Source organism: Phalacrocorax aristotelis, chromosome 1 (assembly GCF_949628215.1).
Source record: "Phalacrocorax aristotelis chromosome 1, bGulAri2.1, whole genome shotgun sequence".
NCBI classification, from domain to species: domain Eukaryota; kingdom Metazoa; phylum Chordata; class Aves; order Suliformes; family Phalacrocoracidae; genus Phalacrocorax; species Phalacrocorax aristotelis.
The window spans coordinates 116,649,440-116,661,965 of record NC_134276.1 but is presented as its reverse complement, the minus strand read 5'-3'; the positions used below and the strand labels follow the sequence as shown (position 1 = coordinate 116,661,965).

The window sequence follows — 12,526 nt, the reverse complement described above, 5'->3', positions numbered from 1 at the left end:
CTCCTTCAGTGACCTTTATAATCACTGATGACAGAAAAGTTGCTTTTCACAGCCACCGTGATACAGCTCGCTAATTTTTTATGTGAAGCTTTGAGCCCCTGGAGTTGAATATTGTCCAGCTCCCCACAGCGGTGATGGTCTGGAGAAAAATTCCTTGGAGAATGTCTGTCTGTGACTTTGAAGTGATCTTTCCTAGGCTTAAAGGTAGTAAAGGGTGAAATTCAGCTGGCTGTGCTGGACCTGTTAGAAGTCTATGCCCGTAGGATTTGTAAGAACAGCTAAATAAGTGCTCATATCACCCAAATATGTCAGTAGAGGCACGAAGGATAGAATTCACCATAGACCAGTCGTTAATAACAGCGTTTTGCAGGGATGGCTGGTCAGTTCTGCTGTTGCAGTGCTAATACAATTTGAACAAAGGGAGATGGTGGAGGCAGAAGAATTGAAAATGAAAGTGTGTTTGTACACACAAATGACTGGGTGTATGAGGAAGCTTCCTATTGCTGGTTGGCATTCAGACATCTCACCTGTGTGTCTCAGCTCGTTTGAGCCGTGGGGGTAGAGGATTAGCTTTCTCCTCTGGTTAAGGTAGGTAGTAACATCATGTAGTCAGTGGGTACTGATGTCTAGCTCTGTAACTAGCTTTCTTTTCGCATTGCTCAGACACTTCCCCCAGGCTTCCCTGTCTCCTGAAAAGAGGACCTGCAAATGTTGCTGCTGTTAGTGGTCTGGCTTTATGCTTGATTTCTCAGATGCAGAGGTAAGTCATTTGATGAGCCTGAAATGTATTACAGTTCCATTGCTGGCCATGTGCAGGTACAAGGACATTAACTTTATCGCTGAGAGTGGGGTGGGAGGCAAGGATCGAGGAAAACGTCCATATAGCATGCATTGCCCTTTTGGAAAATTCCTAATAAAATAAGGGGTGGAACTTTAAAACAAGTTGGAGTTTTGTAAGAACCATAGTTACTATGACGTTAATGCATTTTATATATGTCAGAGAGTCATCCAGGATGAAAAGGATTCTTTCTGAGAGTAGGGTAGCTTCTGAGTTTTTAGAATTATTTTGGTCCTGCTGCATTTACTGACATAAAATTCTATACACAAGAATGACAATTCTAATGAGTAGACAAAAACAACTCCCATGTTTCCATCAGCAGTCATAAATTTTTCCTTGAGCATTTGTAAGAATAGGCCAAATGCACATACGTCACTCTGGAACACTTGCAGTTTCTCAGGCTGTGTAGATTTTATTGGCACTGGGTCAGGCTTATACTGAATAATGTGATAGCAAGAACTCAAGACAGTGGTTTGCTACTCTTGGAGTTGAGTAAGATGACTGTGAAGGAGTATGAATGGAGTAGAAGCCCAAGTGGAGGCTTAAAATGGGAGGAAGAGAGAATAGCAGGCTGAAGGCATGAGTGTTTTCGGGAGAGCATGTGAAGCACTGGGAGGAGGCAACATAGAGGCTGCTGAACTGTAAATGGAGGGCACTTGCAGAGAATCAGAGTGCCTGATTTACTCCCCTCTATTGCCTGAGCTCCGCTCTAGCTTTACTGCTTGTCTGGGTTTCTTCTCAACGTCTTTCAGATTATTCCCCCCATTTGGGCATATTACACTGCAGGTGTATTCTATGAACCAGGTCTGAACGAATGGGGTGAAAGAGTTGGCAAGTGGGGACAATGAGGGGAGGTGTGCACTGGAAGAGCAGAGAAGGGAGGGTGAGGAAAACAGAGACAGGAGAAGGGCACTTGTCATCAGTGGTGGCAGCACTGACCAGTGCTTGCTGCCCATTGATGGGAGCCTCTCCCTGGCACGGAGTGGTGTGCTTCTTCGGGGCAGGTGAGGACAGGAGGAAACATGCTCAGATGCGTTCCCTGGCCCAGCATGTCCCTGCAGAACTGAGGAAAAGTGCACCTAACCGAGTCAATTCAGTCATGTCTCCCAGTGTGACCAAAAGTTTCAATGAAGGGAAAAATAAAACAATAGTGCTTTCAAGAGCAGGACGTTAAAATAACCTACGAGTTTAACTGTATTTAAAAGAAAGTCTTTCAACAGCTGAGTGTAGCTGGAGGAGAACTCAAGACATAACAGCTGTGCACCTTGCCCCATCAAATAATTTTCATGTCCTGTCATCTTACTTTCAGCTTTCCGGTTTTGTAAATTCCCACGTGGGTCGGCAGCACCATTTTGCAGTAAGTGGGCTTTTTTTGTGTGTGTGCTTTGCGGTTTTTTGTGTATTCTTCACGAAAACATGCAATTTCATTGCAGCATGTCTGCTCTGACAAAACTTCCTATCTCTGTGTGTGCTTGGAGTGGGGGGATGAGGAACAGTGTATTTGGGAGGGTGTCTATCTGAATGGCCCTATTTTCATGTATATTCAGAGTATCTCAGTAACTGTTTAAGCACTACATCAAGAGTGGAGTGTAGTGCATTTCCCACCTAAGAATACTATAAACTACGTTTACAATGCCAGTAGTTAAGCTGAATTTTAAAACTCCCAAAAGTTAATGTTTTCATATTTCTGCTTCACAGAGTCATCTTAACTCTGATCTTTTGCTTAAGGATGTGTGTTAACCCTTGACAGCAGAACCTGCCTGATTAAAGATTGGATGAAAACAGACAGGCGTTTTACAATGAGGGAAAAGGGTGCCCTTTCTTATGCTATATTAGAAGCAAACACAGCTATGAAACTTTTATTTTTTAAGTTGCAGTTCAAACATTCAGAAGCTAGGAAACAGCAGTGATAAATGTGCCACTGCAACTTTTACTTCCTCTCTAATTCCAGTGTGTCGTGATACATATTTAACAGCATGATAATATGCTGCTCCTTCCTCAGGGCTTCTGCCTCATTTAACGCACACTGAAAGAGCAATTATTTCATATTTCATTTTCTGCTCACGGTTAAAGTAATGGCCGTGTACCTTGTTTGTTGCAAACTAGTCAAACAGTGCTCTGAAGTTAGAATGATTAATTTCCTGATGTGTTCTTCTATGGCATTCACAACAGTTTGACTGACAGGAGTGGGAGTTGCAGAGATCAAAGTCAAAAGCTTCCAGTAATTTTAGGTGCCTAAACTGGATTGCCTGTGGCCTGCCTGTTGTTTGTTTGTGGGTTGGGTTTTTTTGGTGTTTGTTTGTTTGGCTGGTTTGGGTTTTTTTTTTCTTTTATTTCCAGAGAAGTTCATTGTTCATGATCATCTATTTTGCTGAAAATACCGACATTTCAAAAATTTTTTCAATTGCATTAAGAAAATAATACTTCAAATGGATGTCCTGTTTAGGCTTTGTGAAGGCAGCTGCATCTCTGTCAGTTCGTGCTTCACCATCTGTACCCCACCCCTTTGCTAACACAGCTTAGAGAAATAAATTCACAGTTTTGTTGCAAAAGTAATGTTGTTTACCAAGTTTCCGGTCTTGTTTTTTGTCTGGACTCTATAGGTATGATATTTCCACAAAATTCTACCATAAAATATAATGGTACATGTTTTTCTTTATATTACAGACTAAGAACTTCAGGTCCACACCATCATGTGAGAAAACAGCTGTGGTCAAGCCTGCTGTCTTATCAGTGCGTATCTGTCAGAACTGCAATCCAAGAATGATATAAATGAACTAATAACAGTGTAGGCACAAGCAGTCTGGTACTAGCTCAGCTACCAATGATACTCAGTTACTTGAACTTGTACCTCAGCTAACAAATCTCAGACCTTGCCATGTAGCAGGCCAGGAGAACACTCAAAACTGCCCCACAAAAGCCTTTGTCTTTCCTGACCTGAAGACAGTGAGGGAGAGCAACCTGTTTTAGTAAATTATTTCTCTCTTTCTCTAAGTATCAGTACAGCTCTTGAAACATTTGGAACTTTTAAAGAGAGAGCTGGGGAAATACCTATCTGAATTTTGTCTGAAAATAGACTCTGAGGTATGTGCTGTCTTCCATCAAGTCAATAATTGACATATTTCTGTGCCAGAGTAGCAGACTGCTGGTGAAAATGTAGCACTTTTTTCCACTTTAGCAACTAGACTCTCTTTGAAGTTTTGTGTTGGAAACTGGGAAGCGACACAGGGGACCCCAAAACATAGAAGGTTAAAGAAAGGCATCCAGCAGAAATAAGATGTGGGTTTTTTTTAATTTATTTTTTTTTTCCCTGGGTAGATAGTTACATGTGGCAGATGACAATAAGGTATTGGTCATCTTTTTTTCTTTTAGTGTATTTCTTTTTCAGTTAAACTTTCTGTTTGCATTGATAATGGAAGAAAAAAAAAGTCACTTTGAAATTGTACTTGATATGGAAATGAGAAATAGCAATGGGCAATTTTCTAAGATTAATTTTCAAGTAAATGTGCAACTATGCAAATATTTACCTAAATGATTTCTGGGGCTATTTGGGTAAACATTTATTGACCGGTTTCTTAGAAGCTGAGATCACAGCACGCTTCTACTGAGAACAGAAGTGTTAAGTTGTGAAAAATGCAGACGGTGTGCTTGTTTAAAACAAACAAAAAAACCCCCATACTAAATAATTTATTTCTTCTCATTCCTGTGTCCCTAAACTGAACACCCCCACCCCCCCCATTGGTTGTTATTTTCAGTTTTCATTGATCAGATTTGTCAAACCTTCCAAACACAGATGCAGCAGTAAGTATACTCAAATGTGTGTTTTGAACGGCCTTTGCTTGCTCATCGTTCCTTCAGTGTTCTTAGGCATGAGGATCTCCTGGTGCCTTTTAATTGCACTTCACTTAATTCTAAATAGACGCAGGTGGGCACCTACTGACATCATTCTAGCCCCTCATTTTAGTCAGAAAGGCATGAAGAGTGAGTGACACTCTGCCTTAATGAAAAGTGCCTACAGAAGGTAGTCCATTCATGCCTGATAACTGAGTGAAGCCTTTCTTGTGGTGTTAAATGTCAATGATGGGTCACTGTCTCAGAGCTGCGTACAGCTTCTTCGTGTCATCTGTGGGGAAGGAGGCACACCTTTTCATGTATACAGTCTCTGGGAGAAACAAGTGACAGATAGCTCAGAATTAGTGAATTTCAGCGACGATAGCTAGGAAAAGTGTTTTGTGGCTCTAGTGAACTCCACAGCAGTGCATTAGTCTAAGGAAGTGGTTTCCCAGTTCTGATGGCCCACGGCTGGCAATGCATCATGCGCATGACCCATCACCCTTTTATGTTCTCTCCGGCAGCCTGGACATCTCAGTCATGGTGCTGTCAATGAGTTTGTTGTGATGGGAAGCCTCTGAAATAGGGGAAAGATCACTTGTTGCTTAGTCTAGTGGGGTGTAAACTTGGCTTCCTAGGCTGGTGTTGCTCATTTTGACAAACAGGCATGAATAATTTCTGTGGACAGCTACAGCAATTTTTGTCTGTCTTCTTATTCAGAAGCTGGACCATTGTAGCCAGACCTAAGGATGATATGACTGTCAAAATGAAGAGAGTTAGGCTGTGGAGCAGTCTGCTTTTGGCAATCATGGTGCAGGTGTCGTGATTTTTAGGGTGCAAAGCAAGAACTTTTCATAATTCCTTTGCACTAAGGAAATGCTGAAGAGTAAGATCTAATGCAGACAGACAGGGAGATGATAGTGCGGTGGGTAAAAGCTTCTGGAGAAACATCACTGTGATAATTAGCCCTGGCCGAAAAGCATGGTTTCTGTGCTTATGATTTTATTTCCTCCCTTAATTTGTATTTGGTAGAATTGGTCCAGTCACCTGCAATGTGTCAGCGTTACCTAGAAATTCTGAGCAGACTTTGTCTGATGTGCCAAAACAAGGTGCTCTGGCAATGATTTAGGTCTCTTTGTGCTGCCAGTGAAATGGGCTCTCCTGGCAGTTCCACAGCTCTTAACAGCCATGTGGACTATGGTTTGCCTGATTTCTTATTTCTTGAATGGCCCAAGAGCCAGTCCTGCTCTAGTCTCTCTGAAAAGTCAGGCTTTGATCATCACCTGTTTACTGCCAACAAAAAGCTCGAGTTATCAACCCATGGCTCAGGCAAGCCCACAAGTTGCAGGCACTAAAAGGCCTCTGCTGCCTAATTGTTTTGTCTGTCTTTTGCAATAAAATTGGCCATCGTGCTTTTCAAGCTCGTTGTGTATGATTAATGAAACTTATTAGGCCAAAGCGAATAATGTGGCTAGTGGGGGTGACTGTTAGAAAGGCTGGGACATGAATAATGCTTCTAGGCAGAGCATAATAATTGAACAATCTCACTTAATTTTATGCTCATCTTTTATATGTGTTATATTACTGGCACAAGTGGTAGGTAGTTTCAGATACAGAGTTTGCTTCTTTTTTAGCTGTCTGCCATTCATTGGAGCTTTGACCACAGGAATATGTATTGTATCCAAGCTGCCAACAGGTGATAACTATTCTAGTGGGCCTATCAGCTCCCCTGATAGCATTGGCTTTGAAAGGAGGAAGATGGGATGAGCCATGCAATGGGCCCACGTGTACGCTCAGGAAGGAGGACCTTGGTGCTTGGGATAAAACAAGGAGATCTGCAATTTGAATGAGTTTGTATGGAAGCAGAGAGAAGAAAATGGGAGAGACTGGAGAAGGGGGTTGACAGAGGAGAAGGGTAAGACTAAAAGAGGAAGCATGATGTTGGCTTGTTGCTTAATACTTAATAGCGTGATTAATTGGTTTTTCCATTCGCATTGCCTTTCACTGGGTACCTTAACCACTGATTGTGACTGGTGAAGGACAGCCTTTTGTCATACGGGAAGCTCTACACTCTTCTCTCAGGGTGGAAAACTAGGCATGGGCTTTGATGGTTTCCTCTGTGCCTGCCATCACCAAAGAGGGGTGTGTTTCATGCTTCTTGTCTTCTGAGCCACACACCAAAGGGCTAAAAGACATGAAATGCACACCTCGGGGTGAGAAGGAGAGAAAGGCCTAGCGCTGCTTCAGTGGCTCTTGAGGGGTTTAAATCCTCCTGCATCAGAAAGGTTTGAGCTGGGCTTGCAGCCAGGTCCACCTCTGCCAACTCCCTCCCTCCCAAAGCAGGGACCAGTGCGCAGTAGTGCCCGGCTGCTGGGCCAGCGCAGCAGGGTGTATACAGGAGCCATCCTCACGCTGGCCGAGAGTTGCCCACAGGGGCTGGTGGCTTCCAGCTCCTGCCCAAGCTGTGTTCTCCTGAGATGACTACTGAGAATGCGCCCGTTTCTCACATGGATTTAATTTTGCAGTTGATCTGTTGAGTGTTTTGAGAATGAGAAGAAAATCACTGAAATATTTTCTGCCATGCTGATTTTGTAATGGGATAGGCATCTTGGTATAATCCAAAGAATAACCCAAATAGTGTATTTTGTCTCTTGTAGGAATTTGGTTTGGAAAATAAGCAAGTGGAGGATGTTTTTATGAGTATATTTACTATGCTTTTTTCCTTAATTGCAAGAATACTTTTGGTGATCTTATTTTATTTGCACTGAAAGCAAATTTAAGCTACACAAATGTTTTAGACTGCAAATTTCCACATATTCTTCTGTGGCCTTGTCAAAACGGCTAGGAAAATGCTGACTGTTTATTGAATAGTCATTGTGAGAGAGCTACTAAAAGGCAATGGGTGTTGGAGCGAGCTATTTGTACATTCTGACAAAAAAAAAAAAAGAAATGTGAACCCCTGCTCCAGGGCTGTGCCAACAGCTCTTCTTTGCCACTGTTGTTTCTGACTGACTGTTTAGTCAAATGCATAGTTGATTGAATGCCACTTGTGCTTTTTAGCACTAGATGTGATTGTAGATGAAGGCGCGGCGTTGCTGTTTATTGTATGGAATTTCACTCATAACGTTTATAGGGCACTCTTGGCAATAGTCACGATGTCTGCTTCCTCATTAATCTAGGGAAAATTTATCTTCTGGCAATAGCAGGTGTTGTGATGCTGCCGTATGGTTGTTTATTCTATTTATTTATGGGGGGGGTGTGTGTGAGGGAGTTAATAAAAAGTTATATTTAAAACCCCATGAACTGGAATGTAACTTCAGATTATGAACAGGAATTTTTAAAAGGAAGAAGGTAAATAATTTTCCTGCAGACTTTGGAAATGGGGCAAATATCCTAAGGGTATTTGCCAGTTCAGTGAAAAATCTCAGTTTCCTAAGTTGGTATTTCTTGCAGCTGTATTTTTGGTCTAGCCTTCTTGACATCATTTGTCATAGTTTTTCTTCTCTGATGAGAAAATGATACTTTCCTTGGTTCTTCTTTAATAACTGTAACACCTGTGGAGTATTGTCCTGCTGGTTTTGATGTCTTTGACTTGGTATTTCTGCCTTTGTGAAGTCTTGTTATTAATATTAACTTGTCCTTGGCTACTTGACTTGGTGTCTACAATCTGTATGCATCTGTCATGTGCTGGAGGCAGTGAAGAGCTCGTGATTTAACCAAGTGGGACTTATACTACATTTCCTATCACTTCTCTGTCCTGGAACAGTTTGTGGTTTTGCTCTTAATGGTGCTTCTTTAAGCAATTACCAGCTTCTCTCTTTGAAGTTGTCTCCCCAATCCTCTCATGTACTAGGTTTCTCAGGTTATTGATTTTTTTTTTCTTCTCAAACTATTTTATTATCTAGTTCTCTTTCCTTTTCTTTTTGGCATCAAATACAATTGCATTCTCCATTCAGTTGCTTTCGTGGGTTCCAGATCCTCTCAGTAAAATTTTTCCTTTAGAAGGTTTTTTTTTTTTTTGGGGGGTGGGGTGGGGGGGTTGGGGGAGGGAGGGAAATAATAGGTTTCAAATAGAATTGCTTTGGAATTTTCTAATGCTTTTCACTGAACTTTCTCTTAGAGCCATACTTGCTCCAGGTCTCCTTGATTTTTATTTTTTTTTCCAATACATAATAGAAAATTAATTGCTCTTGACTATAAACCACTCCCCTGCTTCAGCTTCTGCAAATCTAAGCTCACCTATAAAGTCCAAATCATAATATCATAATAGGCAGCATTTTGTTTGTTTTTCGGTGACATCTGTCTTGCAGTATTATGAAAAAACATCATAGCCAGTTTATTTTCTTCCTCCATAGTTTCCAAGCTGCTTTGTACCACTCACAGCAGCAATACGCATCCAGCTCAAAGAAACTAAGCAGGCATTTATCAGCGAGGCTTTTCAGGCAATCTTGATTATCAGTGCTTTTATTTAGTTCAGACACATTAACAAAATTTCTCTGACATGTCACGCTTTCTCTGAATGGGACTATACCTATGTCTGACTCATATGTTGTCAGTAACATTGTATATAACCAACCAATTATGGGCTGACATCCACCATAGAAAATAGACAATATTTTACCTGATTAATAAGCAATAATATTTTCAGAGAAAGACGGAAATGGTATTACAAACCACAGACTCCTTGTGCATTTGCAAATGTGAAACTTCCCCAAGAAGAGTAGAAACAAACAGCATAAGGAGGCTTTTTGCTCCACTTCCTCCAGATTCTGTCGCTTGTCATTATCAAACTAACACTACATCTGCTGCTGGATCTCCTGTGTATTTTCTAGTGGTTTTGACTATATTATCAAATCAATTTACACAGAGTTTAGTGCACAGTACCCAGAGAAGCCTCTTGGGCTTCCTTCTTTGGACTGGGGCTAGTCTGAATTGGCCTGTTTTGACTCCTGATTCCTGGTCTATTATTTTTCCGTGACGGCTTGTGCTGTTCTCTAGCACTGAGCCAGGCTCTTCTATACCTTGACAATTTTTAGTCTGATGACTGGTGTACGAACCCTAGAACAGCCAGAGATAAGGGATAATCTCTTGCTGCATGAGAAGGAATGCAATAGATTATTCCTTTCACTGGGATCTCCTTGGGATATCTGACCTATCGAGTCTCACTGGCTGCAGTCAGTATCCTTGGTGATAAAGGACTTGAAAAGCCTGAGCAGCTTTCATGGGAGCCTGGCTGGTAATTTGCCTCACAGTCAGCAGAGGTTGTACCCAAACAGCTGCATCTTGCTCCTTGTCTTACCCCAGGAAGCTTCTGCAGGAACTTTTCAAGTCTGTTAATTGTTGTACTCCTCCAGACAACATTTCCCATCCTTCTATCTTCCCTTTGAAAAAGAAATGGTACCCAGGCCTGCCCTCAAAGCAAAAGCATCTTGCTTGCAGATAAACCTAAGAATTTAGGGACTGACTAGATGGGGTGTATAGTGCTACAGAACAGTCACAGGACTAGCTCGACTTGGAACGTATCTCCATGGCTCTTCAAAAGTGGACTGACCATCCTCTTACTGAGTTAGCTAGAATTACCAGTCCACACTGAATTTGGGGATTTGCACTGAATCCTAGGCTGGGAGAGTCATGTTAGTATAGTATCTGTCTTCTCTGAATTCAAGCCAGGTATGTCTGTATGAATACTGTGCTCCAATACAAATTTGCACTTATTCTCAGAGGGATTTTGGCTTCATGGTAGATTTTGATTTTCTCCTCTTGTTCCTTGCTTGCATGAACTTACATTAATGTTATATCAGGAGCTGATATTTTGTAGATTTTCTTATGTTTAAGCAGTACAAAACCTTCTGCCAAGTAGATCCTATCTGCATCTTAGCACAACACGGACAACATAAATGTAGACTCTCAAGCCATCACTCTCTGCTTTTCCAGATGATAATTCTGTCAATTACCAAATGATGCTTCAAGAAACACCCAATACTGCAGCAGTACTGGGAACTCAATTGCTATTAAAAGTTCAGCAACATCCTGTGCAGAAATAGGTTTATTCTGCAAGATGGAGAGGGACAGCTGATTGCCTTTGACAGAGGACATCAGTGTATGTTCAGGATGGGCAGGGGACAGTGGTTTTGTTCTGCAGGTGTTTTGTATCAACTGATGACACAGTAGATTTTTATTGCTGTTGGACCACCTGTAGCATCCCACAGGATGTTGTGGAGTCCCCCTCCATGGGGATAGTCAAAACCAGACTGGACACAACCCTTAGCAAGCTGCTGTAGCTGACTGTGCCTGTGCAGCAGGTTGGACTAAATGATCTCAAGATGTACCCTCCAGGCTCAGCTATCCTGTGACTCTGTGACTACCGCCAGTGTTTCTAGATCCCAAACTAATTAAGGGTTCATTCCAGCACAGGGTTGCCAGGGCTTAGTGTTGGTGCTTTGGATACGGGAGAAAAATATTGTAAGAGACTGTTATGCCTTGCAAGCAAGATTCAGAACTTTTGAGACATCGTCTGAAGGAAAAACTACTCTGGGTAGTCAGTGGCCCTTTGCTTGAACGTTGACTTCTGAAGTAAGGACTTTGCTGTTTGCAAAGTGCTTTGTCATTGCCTGGTCAGTGTTGCACACAGATGCATGCTCCTCTTGTGCATTCTGGGGTGGCATGGGATGCACTGCAGGATAGATTAGCAATCAGTGACTGCACCCTGTGCAAAGGACCAGTGCTGGAGTAGTTCTTGAAGACCAGCAGCCTGTAGGAAGGACCTGTGTTGGAGCACTTCATGAGGGACTGTATCCCATGGGAAGGACCTATGCTGGAGCAGGGCAACAGTGTGAGGAAGGAGTGGCAGAGACAAAGTATTGCAATGAACTGACTCTGACCCCCATTCCCCATCCCCCTGCACTAGTAGGAGGGGGTGGAGAGGAGGAAGTAAATCTGGGAAGAAGAGGGGGTGGGGGGAGGTGTTTTAAATTTTGTTTTTATTTCTCACTATCCTACTCTGTTATTAATTGGCAACAAATCAAATTTCCTCAAGTCAAGTCTGTTTTGCCTGTGACAGTACTTGGTGAGTGATCTCCCTGTCCTTATATCGACCCACAAGCTTTTTCATCATATTTTCTCCCCTTGTCCTACTGAGTGGGGGGGAGTGAGAGAGCATCTGTGTGGGCAGCTGGCAGCCAGCCAAAGTCAACCCACCACAACAGTCTTATTTACTAACAAAGCTATAATAGCAAATAGGATGCTGTAAACATAGACTCTACACTATTAAAATATTTTATGCTGATGATACATCTCCAGATCTTCTGACTTTAATCTTATCAGTCTGTACTGAGCTCTGAAAATTTCATTTCCACTCATTCTGTTCTCTCAGCCGACAATAAGTACTGCTGAGCAAACAAAGGTAAGTGCTTTTTGAATTGCTTTTTTTCCTGACTGCTGCCACAGTCCAACAGGGTTTATATGCTGTAGCGTAGTGTTTGTATCTAGCTGTGCTTATATTTTGGATTTCCATTTGTGCATATGAAAGAAACCACAGACAAAGCCTCTGAAATCCTTTCTATCTTATAATCTCTAAAGTATACAACCCCCTTTTCTGTGCAAAACAAGCAGCCATATGCAGAACAATGTGCTTAGTACATAAATGTCTTGCTTGTACTCATTTCATCTCTTGTGTGAGAGGAGTGTTGTGTGGAAAAAAAAAGATGAGCGAGCCAGCTACTGAAAAGCTCTGGCCTGGCTGCTTGCCTTATTCTTCAACTTGCTTGAAATAGTCAAATCAGGGAGATTAGAATCAAACAAGAGCAGTCAGTGTATTGTTAGGGTTGCCTCCTTAATCAGGCAAGTTAGTGCCTGTAG

At 42.0% G+C, this 12,526-nt stretch overlaps 1 long non-coding RNA gene across 1 annotated transcript in view; it reads left to right on the top strand.

The window, feature by feature from the left end:
* Positions 1–3,803: 3,803 nt before the first annotated feature.
* Positions 3,804–12,526, top strand: part of LOC142061464 (uncharacterized) — a 124,552-nt gene continuing 115,829 nt past the window's right edge. The window contains exon 1 of the long non-coding RNA XR_012662134.1: positions 3,804–4,184. This is a non-coding gene — a long non-coding RNA (uncharacterized LOC142061464). The remainder of the gene's footprint in view (positions 4,185–12,526) is intronic.